The sequence below is a fragment of the Melanotaenia boesemani genome, chromosome 23, assembly GCF_017639745.1.
Source record: "Melanotaenia boesemani isolate fMelBoe1 chromosome 23, fMelBoe1.pri, whole genome shotgun sequence".
NCBI classification, from domain to species: Eukaryota; Metazoa; Chordata; class Actinopteri; order Atheriniformes; family Melanotaeniidae; genus Melanotaenia; species Melanotaenia boesemani.
In genome coordinates this window covers 6,069,385-6,086,688 of record NC_055704.1, presented here as the reverse complement: position 1 = coordinate 6,086,688, position 17,304 = coordinate 6,069,385, and the positions used below count along the sequence as shown (strand labels likewise).

Here is a 17,304-nt window from a genome sequence, read left to right as displayed (position 1 = left end):
CTTCTGGCTCAGTTATGGCAAAGTGGCAACCTTGACCGCCCAATGAGCTTTAATTCATGCGGAAGTGCAAAAAATTGCAGTTCACCCCTCATCCCCTAGGGGCTGGCTCCAAAACAGAGTCAATCCCCATAGATGTGACGCTGCCAAGATGGCAACGGTGAGAACCACCCAATGAGCTTCAATTCAGCTCTTCAGAAACCTATGGGTGACATCACAGAGGCTCCGTCCATCTTTTATATATAATCTATGGTCATGGGACTGGCAAGTGTTGTGTGGGCCAGACATGGACCAGATCTCAGTTACCAGCCTGGCTTGGGTTATGGCAGGTATCCTGTGGGCCACATGTGGACCAGATGTCAGTTGCTGGCCTTTCCAACCACCTCCACTGAGGCTCATCTGTCCAGTAATCAAATGAAATTTAGCATCTGAATCATTATTGAAAGAATGACTTTGAGAAATTTAACTCCATTTTGACAGCCCTCTCCAGCTAATTTGTGTTTATCATGTGAAATCTAAAAATAAATATTTTCCTTCATAATTTCTCAGATGAAAGTGATGCTCTTGTTGCTTGTGTTCATCATAGTGACGATTCATCAGACAGGAAGTAAAAACCAGGATACCTGCCTGAGCTGAGCTAATTAGCAGAGTGGCTTGTATTGAATCCATTTGGTGTTGGATCAAGGCTCAGTTATGACTGTTATAATATGAACTATGATTTCATGTGTTCTCATAAGGGAAAATGGAGGTGTATAGACATTGCATGTTGTGTAATCCACCATCTGTTGACTTAGGTCCCTTTGCTACAGGTGGGATATCTGCACCACAGGTGGTTCATTAGCATTGCAGCTATCTTTTGATGATATAAGTGCGTGGAAACAATGGGAAAGTAGCAAACATTTAAACTGTACAATCTTCTGAAGCCCTTAAGATCACAAGAGCTTGTAACTGGCTCTAAAAACTACCTACAATGAACTTTTTAAAAATTTTACCTCTTTAAAGACATAAAAAACATTTTATGGCTTAGTTTGTATTATAGAGTGAGTCTGAGTCGTTCCAGGTGCTGTTAAAAGTCTCATTAAACACCTTCCAGTAGCAGGCCGTACTAAGGTACCGCCCATGTGACACATATGAGGTGAAAAGAGTTCATCACTGAACTGCAGTGATTCTGTCACCTTCTCTTTGGTGTGTGATTTTGAGTTGATTAAATGTATTTTCGCAGTTTGGCACACACAAATGGGATATTACTGCTACCATGTTACACTGAAGAAAGGACTCGTTCAGAAGCTTCCAGCTTATTAAACAGTGGTCCAGCACACCAGCACCTGGCACATAGAATAGTACTAACATCAGCCTGGTAAGCTCCAGCTGAGAAAATAGCATGGTTGTGAAGAGTCAAGCTATTGATCACTTGGGGAATATGTTGTTTTCTGGAACAATAATGTCATTTTTGCACATGAAATGAAACCATTTTTCTGAGAAAGTCACATCCTCCGACATTAAATTGTCCAGTCAGATATAGTTCTGCTATTTCTTTGAATTGAATGACTGTTGGCTATCCATTTGAACTGGGCTTTTAGCTTCCTGTAGTTGTTTGTAAAGCTTTGTGACTCATCTAACCCCAATACTTTTAAATTATGCAGTTAGTGAGATGATTTAAATTGTTTAAGCACCATGTGAGTTGTTATTAAATGTAGCAGCCATCAACTCCAACCTCCCCCTGAGCTTTGTATCATCCTATCCTCAGATTTCACACACTTATCTGTGGAGCTGTTTACGCTTGAGTTAAAGTACAATCCATTAAAGTTTAGATGATGTGTAAAACTGACCTTAGCCATCCATCCATTGTCTGCCGCTTCTCCGGAGTCGGGTTGCGGGGGCAGCTGCCTAAACAGGGAAACACAGACTTCCCTTTTTGCCCATGTCACCCTTTCGGGCTGAGAACCGACCAAGCCCCATGGGCAAAGGCCTGGCCACCAAGTGTTCGCCTCCGTGCCCCACCTCCAGGCCTGGCTCCAGAAGGGGGCCCCGGTGACACACGTCTGGGCCAGGGAAACCTGGGTCCATGGGTTGTCGTCATCATAGGAGTGTTTTGAGCCGCGCTTCATCTGGTCCCTCCTCTAGACACCTGTTTGCCATGGGTGACCCTACCAGGGGCATAAAGCCCCCAACAACATAGCCACTAGGATCATTAAGACACGCAAACTCCTCCACCACGGTAAGGTGGCGGCTTAGGGATGAGTAAAACTGACCTTAAAATCTCATAAATTAATCTTCATGATATAAAAAGCATTAGATGTTGTTGGACATTTTACTATTTAACAAACGAAATAAGCTTATCTTGAGTTTGATGTCATTTTAACTTCTCTTCTGTCTCCTTCACATCCATCCTCCTGAAATGCGTCTCAACATGCAGCTGATGGAGGGATGAACCTCGTTTTGGACTCTCAGATATTTCCTACACTTACCTTATTTCAGCAGTTACTTACTGGCTTTGAGCTGTTAGCTAATGCTATGCTAGGCTGGCATAACCACAGCTATTTTATTGCTAACATAAACAGACAGGGAGTAACTTATGGTAGGTTAGCATTACTTTAGGAATGCAACGTAAATTAAAAGCATGACCGACACAACAAAGCATGGTTTGCTATCATGACACATGACAGAGTTAAACTGGAACTGGAGACATGGTGAGTCTTTCTGAATTTCTCAGCATTGTTATAAACATACCAGTCATTTAGTTTATTATCCTCTCAAGAAGTTTTTTTTTTTTAATTATTTATCTATTTTGTCAATCATGTCCTCCTGTATCTGTCTTACAGTGCACGTAAAGAAGCCTCTGACTTACCATTGCTCATGTTTCCTCACTGTGTTGTGTTGAACTTTTGTAGCGTTATTCTCAGTCCCCAGTACAGAGCCAGCCTTCTCAGTTTTGATTTTTCATCTTTACCTATCCAAGTCGAAAACCTTCAGGACCTCCTTCTTTTACTTTTCTGCTAACTTTATTGTCTCAGTCTGCTTGATTCCCCTGTTCTTTCCTGTCATTTCTGCTCCAGTCCTCTCTCTTTCCACTTCAACTCATTTAGGCTTTGTGTTTATTTTGCTCATTAATGTATTTTGGGGGAAATATGGACTGATGCAGTACCAAGGGAGGTAAATATAGGGGGAACCAGCATGAGGGAGAAGGGGGTATGAGGGGGACAGGGGAAATATGGGCAGATGTAGTACGAGGGAGATGGGCGAATGTAGAACAAGGGAGATGGGGGTGTGTGGTACGAGGGGGATATACGGGTAGAAGCATTGGTGTTAATTAAACTGTTAAAAAGAAGACTGAAAGAATTTCTGAATCCTATAACCATACTTCTTAGCAGTCAAGTAGAGAGGAGACTGGTAGGACTTGTCCGTTCCATTTGGACTGAGTCAACTCACTTATGACCATTTCTGGTGAACAGCTCTGGCACACCGAGGAAACCTTGCTGGTTGTTGAGTCCTGACTAAAGCTCGCACTGAAAGCCAAAGATCCACACTCGTTGTGGCTCTCTCTCTTTTGGTCTTTCACGAGACCATGCTGGACTGGAGGTATCAACAGATGGTGTATAGTAAAAGTTGTCTTCCACGGACTAATTCCAATAAGATCAAAAAGTCCAGCTTTGATGAGTTGACAAGGGAAAAACTTAGTATACTGGCACTGAAGCTCAAAGGCATAATTTAACCAGTTACAAAAATATAAAAAGGGAAAACATTAAACTAAACAAAGTTAACCTAGTTACAAATGAAAAAGGACATAAAAACAGAGATTACGCATGTACAGAGATAGACTTTTTCTCTCCATCCTTTCTAGCCTCTGCAGGCATCTTCATGCATGTTCAAATGCAGGTGCAGCTTTGGTCCTTTAGCTGCATCTTTATGAATCATGAGAAAATCTCATCCTTCTGCAATCTCCATTCTCTCTCCGTTTCCTCCACCATATGGAAAGGTGTGTAAATGGAAAATGTGAAAGAAAGAAGAGACAAAGCCTCAACTCAAAAACCCCAAGACAGGACTCCAGGGGAGACTGAAAAAACTAAACCTTCTAAGTTCTTGGGGGGAGGCCACAGACACAGGAAGTGTAGTTTACTTTCTCCAGCCAATGAGAGCAGGCTTTATGAAGCTTGTCTGGAGGTCAGATAACCTACATAAAGGCTTGTTTTAGTGTTAAAACTTTCTGATTTCTTTTAGTATCAGATAAACATTTGTGAAAACATCTGTACATTATGAGAAGTTAGTCTTTAGTGATGTCATTGTGAAAAAATTAAATTGATGCACACTGTAATGGAATAATGATCAGCCATTCAAACAGAATAAATGACCCAGGAGTGTTTATATCAACAATGTTATTAAACATAAATAATAAAAAAAAGAATAAAAAAGAAAGAATGGTGAGTAAGGTTCAGATCGTGAGTGAATCAATTCTCGTTGATTAAAAATGATACCAATCCTGAGTACAAATATATAACTTATCAACAGCATTATTTAATAGCAAAACAAAACCTTTGTTCTTTCTTATCTCAGATAAAGAACTTTTTTTTCCGGTCTTCCAGGTCCTTCTGATGAAACTTAGAAATCCTTTCAGAGTTTCATTATCCATCTGGGATGTTAAGTTAAAGTCTTTGTTATAAATCTGCAGCAATCCCAGGATGGTCTGGCCTGTGTCCCAATTGGAAGATAAAGCCTGTGGGTGGTATCAGATAGCTATCAGATAGGGGCAGACAGGAAATCAGACTTCCGTTAAGTTTCAAAATAAAAGCCCCTGTGCAAATCTGTGCTACTGAACCACGGAGACATTACGTCATTAATCGTTCAGGGTGTCTTAGTGTTTTGTTTTTTTCATCATGGATGACAAGACATTTGTCCTAGAAGTGGAGAATCACAATATTCTCCAATTCTCCTGTGATTTCGTGATCTTGTGGAGTCAGCTAGACAGACTGCACTCATGGGCGCTCCGCACCTGACACGCAACTGGTGTGTGAAAAGAAGTGATCGGTCCGACCTGTGGACCTCAAACCAGGTCATTTATACCTGAGTGGTTTCAGTATCAACCCACTCCTGAAATGTGACAGTCTGAGATGTAAGTTAATAGTAAATTAAAGCAAAGTTCTTGTTGTGTCCCATCTGTTTCTTTTGGAGACAGAATACGCTGCACCCACACGGTACCTAGTCCCGAAAAGTACATAGTCCTGAACTGTACCAAGTCTTGAAATGTACCAGTCAGGAATAGTACAAATTGCCCAACTATAACGAGTCTCAAACCAAACTTCAAACTGTACCAAGCCCCTAATTGTCCTGAGCATTAATATGTACCCAGTCCCTAAACTGTACAGAACATCGAATATGCCGAGCCCCAAAATGTACTGAATCCTAAACTGTACCTAATCCCAAACTGTCTTGAATCTCAAACTTTACTGTGTCCCAAACCTTGCCAAGCCCCAAACTGTACTGAGTCCCAGTCTGAGCCCTAAACTGTACTGAGCCCTGAATTGTACAGAGCCCCAAAATGTACATAGTCCCAAACCATACAGAGTCCTGAAATGTACCAAGTCCTACACTGTACCAAGGCCTGATCTGTGTGATGGACCCTTAGGTGTGAATGCACTCATTGAAATACTTGGAAATTCATCAGTATCAGTATCACGTATCAGTCTAAAAACTTTACAACAGACTAAAGACAGAGGTGGATTGGAGCTAGCCAACTTTAATCACTATTTCTTAGCTAACAAGCTGCAATATATCTCCAAATGGCTTAAACTTAGCGGTCTGGATGAACCATGGTTAGATGTAGAGCAAGCATTGTGTGAGGATCTAGTTATCTCTGACCTGCCATTCATCAGCTCAGCCATCAAACCACATAAGTGTTTTAAAAGCACCAACATCAACCTCTTTAATGGCTTGGTGGGAATTTCTAAAATAACCAAGCCTTCACTTCTTCCATGTAAGCTTACACCCAACTGGAACAACCCTGACATCCTGCCAAACAAAAAAAAATCATTAACTTCACTCAGTGGAAAAATAAAGGAATAAAACAGAACATATAATAGAAAATGGAAACTTCTTCTCATTTAATATTCTCACTTCACAATCAGCAACACTTCATTTTTAGAATATCACCAGCTTAAACCTATCATATGTAAAAAAATATACCATTAACCAGTTACACTTGCAGCTACCTGTCAGGGTAGCAGAATTCTTGAACTTTGGCCAAGTGGCAGGACTGTTCTGTGTGGGCTGGGTAGGGGTTCTGGGCTCTGGTGCCCGGGGGTGGCCTTGGGAGTGGAGGAGTTGGTTAGTGCCAGGGTTGTGGCCCTTCACTTGATGGGTGGAAGAGGATGGGGGGAATGGGTCTGGGGTGATCTTTGTGGTGAGGTGGCTTAGGTTCATGGTCCAGGATTGCTGCGGATGGCCAGGGTCTCTGGGCCGCCATAGTCTGCCTCTAGCCTCTCATCTCTGATCATTCCTCATTCCTCATCCTCGGCATGCTGACACACACACTGAGTTGTCCAGTGGGTTTATACACTAAAAGATACTTTGGTTCCGGTTTGTGTGTTTCTGGTACTTCGGTTGTTGTTGTGATACGTGTTGTTGTTGCTGTTTTTTTTTATTTTTTATTTTATTTTATTTTATTTTTTTTAGGAACTCCTAATGATTGTCACCTTAGTTTACCTGTAAAAGCTCTGGGAATTCTCCGTTGTGTTTCTGTACAGGTGTAGCAGTCTGGTGTTAGGTTGGATTAAAGCTTGTAGTGTCTGGGTGCGGTCGGCTACGGCTTAGCTGGCGCTGGTGAGTTTATTTTTGCACTCAAATGTAGGGGGTACGTGTAGTTTTGGTGTTGTGTTGCAGTTTCTCCTCCTAATCTGAAGGTGGCAGCAGGGGTGGTATCGGCCGGTAAACTCACCAGGTCGGAGTTCTTTTGATGGTTCACTTCAGTTTGGTAGGTATTTTCTGTTTTAAAACAACAATGACGTCCAATATGGTTCAGTGTCTTTATTAGCTTGTGGAAGAAAAGGAAGAAATAATTTGATCAGCCTCTCATCAACTTGATTCATTAGGTGTTGTTTTTAAAAATGGCGGTTACTACACAAATCCGGAAACTCGTAATCCCAAATTGACCGATCAAAAGGGAGTACTTCTGCGTAACCATCTGCGTAGCAGAGGTGCACGTTGGGCCTCTGCAGAGCTATGCGGCGCCTACAGCAGCGACACAGACGCCGTGTGAGTTTAAATCCACCTTGAGGTTGGTTTTGAAGCTTGTTGCTTCTATCTTTGTCTCTTCTTCCTTTCTTCTACTTTCCTTTCTACATCTCTTTATTTCTCTCCATCTTTTTCTGCCCCCTCCGGTCAGGTCCAGCAAGATTACATAAATTCCATAATTCCAAGGGTTATGACCTGCATGATGTTTATCTAAGCATATTTAATCATCCCTTCGACATTTCAAAATCATCACACTTCACTATTCCTGAGACTTAAACATCTCTTTTTCTTCTTGTTACAACCAGGACTCCCAGTCCTCCATATGAAATTTCATCACAACCTTTACACTTCTTCTCATCTATTACTTATTATTTAGAAAATGTCAAATACTGCGGGTACCCCAATCATCCTTAAATTTTCTCCACTAATTCTCTGACTTTCACTAGTGCATCCCTAATTACTCATGCCTTACGATTTGAGAGTCTATGGGCCTTGTCCTCTACCAATGGTCGCCTTAGTCCACTATCTGTTTCTAATTAAGCTTCATTCTTTTTCCTGTCTTAAAGCTTTCTCTACTTCAAGTTATGAGCTCTTTCCTGTTTTCTTCTTCTCTCTATTTTTATTTCCTCTAAATTCTCTAAAATTTCTCAAACTAATTCTCTCATTTCCCCCTTGTTTATGCGTTGCCTGCAATACATAAACCTAATATAACAGAGCCATTACCTCAACAATATCCCATCACACACTGCTCCAAACATTACACACAGAAATCTTTTCAGAAGTGCACGGTCACCTCACAACCTCTCCAGACACAGTCCACACAGGGTCATACTCACCCTCTCTGGACCTGCTGGTGCGAGCAGAGGCCAAAGACAACCAGACCGTGGATCTACCTTGGTTTGGGATGACATTGTGTTGTAACCTTCATCTCTGGACCATGATGCCATTTTGTTATTTATTACTTGAAGCAGGTGATGGGATCTCTGGCCAGTCTTAGAAAACCCACTGAAAACACATGTGAGGCTGCTTATACATGCCTTTGAACAAAGAACATTCCACATTTGGAACCATCAGTATAGGTATAGGGAAAATGTAACCCTACACCCTATGGTCCATGTGCTTCCAGCTTCATGTACATCCTGTGCTGGAGTCTAGTCTTTTCAAAGAGCCATATAAGGTGAAGACCTGAATGTGCCTACCAGTCTCTTACAACAAGGAATACTTGGAAATATCCATGTTTAACCTTAGAAAAGAGTTTTGTTGTAATGTTGGAGGACATTACAAGACTTTTTTTCTAAAATAACTATACAGCAGTGAGTAGCCAGTATAGTTTTCTCCAGTTTTTCTGCTGAGAACCGCTCTCAGTGATGTGGAGAACTCAGTGTAGGGCTATGATGTTGATGTTGCAGAGGCATTTTGTATGTCCAATGAAATTTACAAATATGATCATTTGCCCAATAAAAGGTTAAAGGTCAAACCCACTCCAGCAACAGTCTGCTGGACTGCTGGCGTGTCAGCTTCCAATAAGTTGGTCTCTCCACATCTTACCCTTCACAGAAGCATTAGCACTTGTAGTGGCTCACGCTGCTAGGCACTGAGTTAGCTTCTCAGCCATATCCTGAGCTCTCTGCTTGGACTGATGCTGAGACACTACCAGTGACGTCGTCAGCCGATTTTTCCGGGGCTTTAGCCCCGGGTCTTTTGAGTCTAGCCCTGACAACAAAGACCAATGTAAGTCACTGTATACAGATGCTGTTAAACTTACTGCCGCCGCTCCTCCAGTCGCTCCGCTCCGTTATTTCTCAACAACCACAGCCTACACTCACTACTCACTCTCACATCCAGAGCAACGCTGTGCTGAGCAGGGTCTGATTAGCCCTGTCACTAACGTCAAATGAAGTTTCTGGGTGTCAGATTACTGTACTTGCTTCTATAGCGCCACAAACCCACAGCCTATAACCAGGGGGGGACTGTGCGCGCATGTGCGGAGCAGAGAGCAGCAGCAGTCTGAGCGCGGCAAACCAGAGCTAGCAAAATGGACAGAAAATCTAAAATAAAGCAGTTACAGCTCCGTAGCGTTTTAAAAGAAAAGTAAAGGGTAAGATATACAGTATTGTCCCAAATATGTGTATTTTTTTGTTTTCTTTCTGGAACTTAAGAAAGAAGAAGAACCAACGTTTCTCTTTGTCTGTCAAAACTCATACAGATGGACAGAACATCGTGATTTCTGGACGAGAAACTGTTCCCAAAAGACAATGAGAAACTGTTTATTTATTATTATTTTAATTTTTTAATAAATGCAGTTTTACTTTATGCAAGACAGCAAAGGTAAGACATGTTTTCTGACTTTTACAAAGGTAAAGCATAAATCGGGCCTTCTTCTGTCTCTGGTTCGGTGAATCTTGGTCATAGCGAGATGAAATTTCCAGCTGTGGAATCTGTGAGATGTGAGCTTTCAGAAGAGGAGTCGTTTGTTTGTGTTCATGGGGAGACATCATCTGTGTTTACATGTTTTTCGGACTTTGTGTACCAGGTCTCTTAATTGTTTGTTGTCTTAACTGTGTTTGTTGGTCATAGAAATGGTTTCGCTGAGCCGTTAGCTGAGATTCTGGACCTTCTGTGGATACCACACATGTTTATAGCTGCACATCTGACGCTAAACCCGGAAACAAGATGCCTTAATTCCCGGTAGCGAGGCTGCAGGTGAAGCTAAACAATCAAGCTAAAAATGAAAGGTTAGAGAATTTATAGGCTAGAAATCTGGATAATGAAGCACTGAAGGTGCATGGATGGAAGTTATTGTGCATATTGTGAATATTTCTCTCTCCTCACCATCTAGAAGCTGTGAGATTCTCATCCTGCTTTCTGTCTGTTCACCTGATGCTGATATTCATCACATATTGTTCCTTCTGTGTTTAGAAGGAAGCAGCTTCACAGCTTTAAATTCATCCTGCTGACTTTTTACCTTTTAGTTAGTAAATGCTGAACATTTCATCCTTCTTTCTCATAAATATTTGATTTTATAAGTATATATGAAGAAATATTTTAACTGTTGGTGTTTAAAGAGAAAACTGCTGCTAAACCTGTTTATGTGTTTAGTGCAGGGGTCTGCAGCCTTTCCAATCCAAAGAGCCATTTTTCCCTCAGCCAGCTAAATAAAACTCCTTTAGAGCTGCAAATGTTATGAGACTTTTCAAGAAGGCAACTTAATATATATATTTAATGAAGAGCCACCATAGGATGTTTGTTATTTTGAAGAACCACATTTTTATTTATATTTATTTTTAGGTTTTAAAATAAAGAAAAACATAAAACGTTTATGAAAAAAGAGGATAAACAGACTTTCTTCTAAGGGATGTAGATATTTGTGGAAAATGATGTAAAAGAAAAGAAGTCCCTAGTTTCCAACCTAATGACAAGAAAGATAGATTTAAAAAAATATTTTAGCCATGTATTTAGAGGCATTGTGGAAGGTCCAGAGTTGCAGGTTGGAGACCCCTGATGTCGTGTTTTCGTTAACCAAAACTTACTGCATTTTCTTTATACAGCTGTAGGACTTCTTTTAAAGGAAAGAGACATTTTGCGCGTAACAATGCGATTAATTGTGAATAAAAATTTTAATCGTCACCCAGCATATATATATATATATATATATATATATATATATATATATAAAATCAAGCTCCTCTAAATTTTAAATTTACATCTGGTCCGGGCTAAGCCCAGGATGTCCTCAAAAGCTGGAGACGCCCCTGGACACTACAATACCCACTTTATGCTTGCAGATCACAGCCACGGCATGCAATCGCTAAGAGCAAAGAGCTAAGAGCATGGTATCTGGTCAGGAGTTTCAGCAGCATGTATGATTATCAAACATTTACTTCCTTTTATGAATGGAAGAAGTAGTTTCCTGTAGCCTGACCAGAAAGGTCCAGCCATGGAAGTTCTTTATCCCTGAGCCTTTGTGGAAAGTCTTTTCTGCTTTTGGGGGCCGTCAGGATGTCTTCAGTTGATCCCAGAACACCGGCAGCTTTTTCTGTTGATGCCGTCCTAAAATGCTTAATGCTAATGGTCAAATGGTCATAATTTTTTTTCTTATTACTGATATTTGAGCTTCCAACACATCTAGAAGAGTAGTTTAGAAGAACCGTAACATGACTTCCACCAACCTGTCCCTCATTCTGTAGTAAGACTCATTAAAGACTTTGCAAGAATCACCAAGAGGTTTTCCTCACTGGTTTTCATACTTTTTACATTTAAATAAGAAAATGTTTTTATTTATTATTTACAAAAAGAAAAAAAATATCCATGTGAATAAACCTTTTGTTTTGTTTGCTTTTGTTTATTTTGAATGTCAATGAGCTGCAATAATTAGGTCTTTTAGAGGATGAACAGCTGAACATGCTGTTTGGATGATTTCATACTAAACCACCACAGATGAAGTCTGTCAGCAGCGATGGATGATCCTACAGGCTTACCGAGGATACTTCATGTCTGCAGGGATTTGTGTAATGCTTGTAAATCATGTCCCAAGAACATGTCCTCAATATAACGTCTTCTCTTGAAGGGGACACAGCCAGCTGCTTGATGAAATATCATGCTTCTCTCTTTTACTGAAGAACGTTTTCATTTCATTTCAAGGCCACCGGTATGAATAACTACTATTTATTTTAGTTTTTATTTTTATCTTTTTTAATTGAGTGGAAAAGAAAAGAACACCTGGTTTACAGTTTGAAATATGTCCTCTGAGTGACAGATTAACGTTGAGGATCTTCCGGAACATAGTGTGTCCACATCCCACCGTTCCCTGGGCAACACCATGTGGGTGTGTTACATTCTACCAGGGGCAGGAACGTCATTGCAGTGTTTGATTAGTGTGAGTTCAGACTCAGAACAGGTCTGTGTGAGGTATCTCAGCACCGTGGGCCCAGGAGGAAACCTGTGGTGGTTAACACTCATGCATGAATACTTCCTCGTCTACTTCTGTGTTTTCCAACTCATCTAGAGCAAACGCTGACTCACAGACATGAATAATGTTGCTGGGTAGCACTTCAGGCCTACTAATCACCATATAATGCAGGAATGAATGGAACATGGAAGGTGCTGCAGAGATGGAGATGGTGCATAAAGAGAGATGAGACATGAGGGATAAAAGGAGCATCATGATATAAAAATGTATAGCTTTGACACTGGGAGGGACATAACAGTGGCCCACAGAGTTTGCTGGAATCTTTAGTTCAGTTTTTTTTTATATTTGATGAGTGTTTATGTGCAATATGATTTTATTTAACAGATGGATAATCTAAACAAGCAACAATTTGTATTAATAAAAAATAATCTATCCAAGGATAGAAATCAGTCTTTTTACTACATACAGAGTTATTAATGATTTCTGTGATGGGATTATTGTGTTATTAATGAACACAAAGTTGATGATGGAGGAAGATGTCTTGGCCTGGACAGCAGGACATAAAACAGGAAATCCATCTAGCATGTTTCGCCTCCTGCAGGAGATCCAGCAGCACAGAGTAAAGAGAAATGTTTAGTAACCGGTTAATGATGCAGATGTTTAACTAACTAACTCTGTCTGACTCTGGCTGGACTTACAGCAACGTGACCGGTTCATTTACTGGAGGTTAAATTCTACGGATGACTGTTTCTCTGTTCCAGCATCAGCGACTGGACATGAGGTCTTATCTGGTCTGTGTTTAATGGTCTGGGGCAAAGGGCGTATTAACTCCAGATGTGGTCCACGTTCTTTATTTCCACTGTTCCAGGATTATTTATGTGCCAACCAGCAGCTGGAAGTCAGAGCTAGCTGGATGTTTTCTGCTTTCTAAAGAAATGTTCTAAATAATTTTATAGTTTCCAGGTAGAGGTCCTGATAGAGGTCTAGGTAGAGGTCCTGGTAGAGGTCCAGATAAAGGTCCTGAAAGGAGATCTGATATGTGCTGTTCAAACCATCATAAAAAGATCCAATATGGGTCACATATAGGGAAAGAAATTTGGATTTGAGTCAGTTTAGCCCGCAGTGTGAACGGAGCCTCTCTGATGATGATGTTGTTTTTGAGCACTCGATGCAGGGCCAAGTCGCCTCCATTGGACACATGATTTACCCGAGAGGAAGAGCAGTGGGTTGCAAAGGATGATTTACTTTCTTTATGTGTTTCGTCCCAAGAAGCCACAGTTGACATGTGGAAAGGGCTGATGGCTCCCCACTGAGGCGATAATCAAACATTCAGCCTGTTACTCCGGTTTGTTGTTTTTATTTTTAGGTATACTTATTTTATTATTGGGTTTTGCAGTTTCACATACAGACATTTTAATAATGATCATTTAAAACTATCCATCCACCATCTGAAAACATGCCTGGTTAGTTAATTGGGGATTGTAGTGTAGGTGTGAGTGTACATGGTTATTTTTCCTTAGGTTTGGCTTTGAGACAAATATGTTCATGATGTACCAAAGCTCTGACATGTGCTTCAGCTCTGACTGTTAAAAAGATGCTCCCTAACCCTAACCTAAGAAAACAACATACAGTAAATCAAGTTGCAGATATTCTTTTTCCTCACTCGACTCTTGTGGACTGATCTGCCAGTATAAATAAACTTGTATGTTCTTGTATGTCCGTCTTACTGTCATTGCCCATTGAGTCATTGAGCATTGAAGTCCCCCAGCAGAACGAGGAAGTCCCTGGAAAGAGTGCTCCCCAACACCTAATCCAAAGACTCCAAGAAGAGTGGGTACTCTGAACTGTTGCTCAGTGCATAAGCACAAACAACAGTCAGGACCCCCCCACCTGAAGGCGGAGGGAGGCTACCCTCTCTTCCACCGGGGTAAACTGCAATGTTCCAAGTTGGGGGGCAATAACTATGCCCACACCTGCTCGGCGCCTCTCACTGGTAGCAAATCCAGAATGGAAACGGTCCAGCCCTTCTCAAGGACAGTGGTTCCAGAGCCCAAGCCATGCGTTGAGGTGAGTCCAAGTATATCTAGCTGGAACCGCTCAACCTCGTGCACCAGCTCAGACTCTTTCCCCACCAGGGAGACATTCCATGTTCCGAGAGCTAGCTTCTGCAGCCGAGGATCAGACCGCTAGGCGCCCAGCTCACACTGCACCCGACCCCTGTGGCATGTGGTGAGCCCAAGGGAGGGGGGGGGGGGGCATGTCACCGTTTGGGCTGAACCCGACCAGGCCCCATGGGCAAAGGCCTGGCCACCAGGCGCTCGCCTCCGTGCCCCACCTCCAGGCCTGCCTTCAAAGGGGGGCCCACGTCCAGGCAAGGGAAACCTGGATCCATTATTTTATTCATCATAGAGGTCTGTTGAGCCGCACTTTGTCTGCTCCCTCTTCTTGAGACCTGTTTGTCACGGGTGACCCAACCAGGGGCACAAAGCCTCCGACAACATAGCTTCTAGGATCTTTGGGACGTCCAAATTCCTCCACTGCAGTAAGCTGGCGGCTCAGGGATGAGACAGAACGGTGTGAAACTGAAATACAAAATAATATTTTTTGAAGGCAGTTATACAAAAATGCACGACTTCCAGATAAACAATGACAAGACTGAAACATACAATTGCCAAATATATAGCTTTACATTTCCTCAAAAGAGAACAAAAACAACTATGAGTGTGTTTTAATACATCTTGAATAAATGTTAGCTAAGCCAAAAAATGTTAGCTAGTTGAACTGGCACAAATATATTTTACACTGTTCAAAGACATGCAATAATATAATCACTGACATTTCAGCAGTAACAAAGATTAATGCTAACTCAAACATCTTCCTTATAGAGACAGCCTTTAAAGGGCTAACAAATGAGGATTGAAACAGATTGCAAACACATGGATAACTGCAGTCTTCCTTCTGCTTTGACTTCTCTGAGCCCTCTGCTCACGTTTAATTCCTGTCTCCTCCTTCCTGCTTCCTGTTGCAGTCTTAAAGGGCCAGTATGATTTTGAGGCAGTGTGCAAGGCCAAACAGCATCAGTCAACCCCTGGACAGTGGCAGTGGATGGAACAAGATATGATGTTCCAGAGGTGTTGGACTAGATTCAGGTCTAGTGAACAGGCAGACCAGTCTATAGCAGTGATGCCTTCGTCATGCACGAACTGCTGACACCCTTCTGCCACATGAGGCTGAACATTGTCCTGCATCAGAAGGAATCAGGTCCCACTGCAGCAGTATGTGATGTGATGTGACAATGGGTCTGAGGATCTCATCCCAGTACCCAATGGCAGCCAAGGTATCTCTGGCTAGCAAATGGAGGTCTGTCCCCCAAGGATATGCCTCCCAAAACCATCACTAAACCCACTGCCAAACTGGTCATGCTGGACCATTTCTCCTGGTGTACTGGTCCATCTCCTGGTGTACTGGTCCGTTTCCTGGTATACTGGTCTGTCTCCTGGTATACTGGCCCGTCTCCTGGTGTACTGGTCCGTTTCCTGGTATACTGGTCTGTCTTCTGGTATGCTGGCCCATCTCCTGATATACTGAAAATGGGCCAGAATAATAAAAAATAGTTTTCACTAAGCTTTTTTATTCTTTTATAGCATTTAATCTTTTATCTGTTAATGCTAAATGGCTAAATCTTGGAGCCCACAAACTGTGCAAAATGTAGGTTTTCAGCTACATGATGCACTGCCAAGTTTTTTTGTTTTTTTTTTGCTTTTGTTTTTTTACCCTGTCCTGTCCAGCATCCTAACACAAAGAACGGTGGTCTGTGTGGCATATTTTGCTTTACAGATTTGCTCTACCAAGGGAGACATGTTATATACATTGATATTTTTCTTATTTTTATTATAATCTTATTTTCATTAGTCTTTATATATGTCAGTGCTGACAGGGAGATAGAGGAAGAGTGAAGAAAACAAAACAAAACAAAAAAAAAGAAAAAAAAGGGGGAGAAAAGGACAGGATTAAAATGTGTAAATAACAGTTGTCTAGGCTGCTTAAAACCCACAAAAAAAACAAAAAAAAAAACAACATAAACTACCACAGTACTACATGATACATAAAAAATAAGATAATGATGAAAAAATTACAGTAGTCATCAAACGTACCAACACAAACATCAGCAACATCTAGTCAGAAGCAGATGGAGAGACAAGCACTTTTGTGAGCGTGCATGTGTGAACGTGCGTGTGTGGCCATGCAACAAGGAAGAAATGTGTGCTTGCAAGGGGGGCCGTGATCACACCGCACACCAAAGCATCAGTGGGGGACGGGGGGAGCCCAAGGCCCCAAAGGCCCAGCAGGTCCACAGAGCACCAAGCCCAGGACAGCCAAAGCAGACAGAGCAGCGGCCCACTCAGACCAGAGCAGAGGGGCCCACAGACTGGAGCCCCCCGGCGCGACGGGGCAGGGGCACCGGGGAGCACAGGGCGACGGTGAGCAGACCTAGCGGAGCTGGGCACCGCAGCGTTGGCCACACAGAAGGCAGGCACCCCACAAGCTCAAGGGCCACCCATTCCCCCAGCAGAGCCCCACCCAGGAACCCGATGGTGCCTGACCGCCCCAGGCAAAAACCACCACCGGCCATGCCAATGCAACACCAAGGCTAGGCACCCCAGGGACAAGAACATCTCCCCCTGCCACCCCCTGCCCCCCCTGCCAGGCAGCAGGACCCCCTCAGGGCTCCCTCATTGTGTGTGGGTGTGTGTGTTATGTGTGTAGAGCAATTCTGTTAAATGTGGTAGTGTCTAACGTGTAAATAAAATCGGGGGCAGAGAGCTCACAAAGGGAGGGGATGGAGGAAGGGCCATCTCCGTGGCTCCTGTCCGCCCACCCACAGCCCATGTGCCCGTCCCCCCGAGGCCCTAAATGTATATTGGTGTCTAGGTTGTGATTAAAATCTAGTGGGGCAGGCAGTCGCAGGGGTCCACCGGAGGGGTCCACCGGAGGGGTCCACCGGAGAGCCCCGGAGAGGGGCTCGGGGAGGGGCACAGTCGGGAGAGAGATCTCTCTCCCAGGCAGCCAACTCCTCAGCTGGCCGCTGTAGGCTCCCCCGCCTACTGCACTGCCAAGTTTATTCATCCAAGAACCTATTCACCTATGCTAATGCACACCTACACCATGCTGTT

At 42.6% G+C, this 17,304-nt stretch overlaps 1 protein-coding gene across 1 annotated transcript in view; it reads left to right on the top strand.

Moving 5' to 3' along the window:
• LOC121634552 (ankyrin repeat and BTB/POZ domain-containing protein BTBD11-A) overlaps positions 1-17,304 on the top strand; it is a 184,979-nt gene that overhangs the window by 11,756 nt on the left and 155,919 nt on the right. The window lies entirely within an intron of this gene.